Genomic DNA, 2920 nt, shown 5'->3' on the forward strand with positions numbered 1-2920 from the left:
TAAACAAGCTTATAAATTTGTGATTTTCTAAATATTTTTAAAAGTCAACTACGAAAGATTTTTATCAAAATTATTTTAAAGAAACAATGAAGAAAATTACAAAACCTTTGCTTAAATGATTTAACATGTATCTTGATATTATAATAAACTTCTCAAATATTCATGTTTTAATAAGTGTTTTCCAAAAGAAAAATTAATCGATATTTAAAATTTTGAGTTTTCGTAAAAACAATTGAACCTTAGCTACCTTCAACAAGTAAATGTTTTCCAATGGTTTTAATGTGGCTTTCGAGATTTGGCCATAATGTTTAGGCTGAGTTTTCGGGGTTACAGTTTTCTTGGCGGATTAGCTATTTGGGAGAAGAAGAACTTAAACACTAGGCTTGACAACCCTAGGAAGTCATTTAGGTGGGAATTAACCCAAAATTGGTATGGCCTATCCGTGAACACCTTAGCCCGAAATTGGTCTGGAGATCATTAGTTTAGTGGAAGATCGAGAGATTCTGCTAGGGTAATGACTAGTTTATTGAGTAGAAACCCGAAATAAGAATTAGTTATGACCATTGAAGCGAGCTAATCACCCATGCTTAGAATGTATTAAGTGTATAAATTAGTTTCCCAAAGTCCTTTTTATTTAAGTTTTTTTTTATTTCTATTTCATTATTTATAAAAAAAATCCCAAAAATATTTATCTTATGTTTTATCATAATATAATTTATTTAAACTACTAATTAGATCTATTTGCGTTTAAGTTAGAATTAATCTAGTAATTCGCCTCCCTTGGGTACGATTCTCAGAGTACACACCTACTTCATTGTAAAAACTATATTACAACTTGGCCCGTATACTTGTAGACACAACCTTGATTCCATATCTTTTAGTTGTAGTACTTACACTTTGGACGTTACTACGTTCGAAGGCGATCAAGTTGTTGGCATCGTTGTCGGGTAGGCAACACTACTAAATTGATTTTAAATTTTACGTTCTAATAGAATATTTGAAAATTAATAAATTATAGATACAAATTTTATTTTTTTACTAACATCTTTTATTTTCTTTTTGGTTTTAGTATATGACTCGTAGTAGGGGAACACCGATAGAGCCAACTACTGACCCAAAGAGACTAATTCTCCAAAATCATCGACATCAACAGTAGCAATAGCATATACAGAATCAACCACCTGTTGTAGGCAATTTACCACATGATAATTCGTTGTTTGACGAGATTAACAATAATAACCCACAGGACTTACCACCACCACCACCGAAACAACCTGGAAATATACATATGGCGCAAAACGAATGAAACCTAAGGGACTATACGCTACCGAACCTGGAGATGGTACAAGGAAGCATCACAAGGCCAGCCATCACGGCTAACAATTTTAAAATAAAACCAGCCATGATCTAGGTGATCCAGAACAATTTGCAGTTTAGAGGCACAATGACAAAGGACCCAAATCAACATTTAAAACGGTTCCTTTAACTGTTTTATACATTTAAATACAATGGGGTCACCAATGACGCTATTCGTCTTCAGTTGTTCCCCTTCTCCTTAATTGATAATGCCTTTTCTTGCTTAGATTCACAGGCACTAGGATCTATCACGACATAAGATGAACTTGTAGGAAAACTTCTAAAAATGTTTTTCCCTATTAGCAAGACAATCCAACTGAGGAGAGAGATTGCAAGATTGCAACGTTAAAATAGTTAGAAGGAGAAAGCTTTCATGAAGCTTGGGAGCATTTTAAAATGATAATACAATGATGCCCACATCATGGATTACCTGAGTGGCTGAGACTACAAATGTTCTATAATGGGTTGGAAGTGCACGCACATTCAGGACTAGATGCAGTCGTAGAAAGAGCCTTAATGAACAGAAAATACAAAGATGTGTATGAGTTAATAGAAAACATGGCAATGAATTCTTGCCAGTGGCCAACTGAATGTTATACATATGGACAAAAACCATCTACGATAAAAGTTGTCTAGAATGATGATAAATACCAACAAATTGTGGATAGACTCAACTGCATAGACCTCATCTAGTGTGTCATCTAAATATGGAAAAGACAAACCTCTCTTTCATTACATTAATAATCCAACTGAGGATGTTAACTATGTCAAGAATAGGGGTGAAAACCCATATTCCAATACTTATAATCCTGGTTAGAGAGATCACACAAACCTAAGATGGGGCGAAAACCAAGAAGAATGTAACAATGTGCAACCAAATAAAAATACTAATTGTCAACTTCCTTACTTATAGAAGCCTCAGGAAAGGGATGGCCTAAATTACCATATTGTATATGGTCAACACTTGGATAAAATAGAGAGGGAGATGCAGTCAATGAGGATTGAGGTAAAATAGGTGCAGCCTGAGTGCACTAATACTACGAAAATATTGACTAAGCTGGAAGATCAGATGAGCCAATTGATGAGAATGATGGGAGAAATCAAAAGACAAATTGGCACAAGAATCTTGAGCAACATAGCAAACAATCCTCGAAGAGAAAGGAAGTAGCAAGTGAAAGTAGTCGTACTCTGTTCAGGCAAAGTACTGAGTAGCCTAGAAAAACCAGCTCACGAGGAGAATAAAAAGGATTCTGAAGATCTTCAAGAAAATCCCCCGAGAAACTTAGACTAAACCAGAACCAGATAAAGAAGTTGAGCCAGTAGCTAAGCCAGAGTATGAGCCAATCAAGGAATGTACACTGATAAGGGTACCATTCCTTGCATGGTCAGAAGAAAAACAAAGATGGGATGAGGCAGAATTTGTAAGTTTTCTAAACTTATTTAAATATCTGAATGTTAACTTGCCTCTAATTGATTTCATTGAAAAAGTTCCTAAATATGGCAAGTATTTAAAAGAAATTATGTCTAGGCGTAGGAAAATAAAAACATGAGAGCAATTTAGTGT

General features: G+C 34.6%; 1 pseudogene; it reads right to left on the reverse strand.

Annotated features, from left to right (window-relative positions):
- Window positions 1-1669: 1669 nt before the first annotated feature.
- Window positions 1670-1784, reverse strand: LOC128039391 (small nucleolar RNA R71; annotated as a pseudogene).
- Window positions 1785-2920: the final 1136 nt, after the last annotated feature.

Source organism: Gossypium raimondii, chromosome 2, assembly GCF_025698545.1.
Source record: "Gossypium raimondii isolate GPD5lz chromosome 2, ASM2569854v1, whole genome shotgun sequence".
Lineage (NCBI taxonomy): Eukaryota > Viridiplantae > Streptophyta > Magnoliopsida > Malvales > Malvaceae > Gossypium > Gossypium raimondii.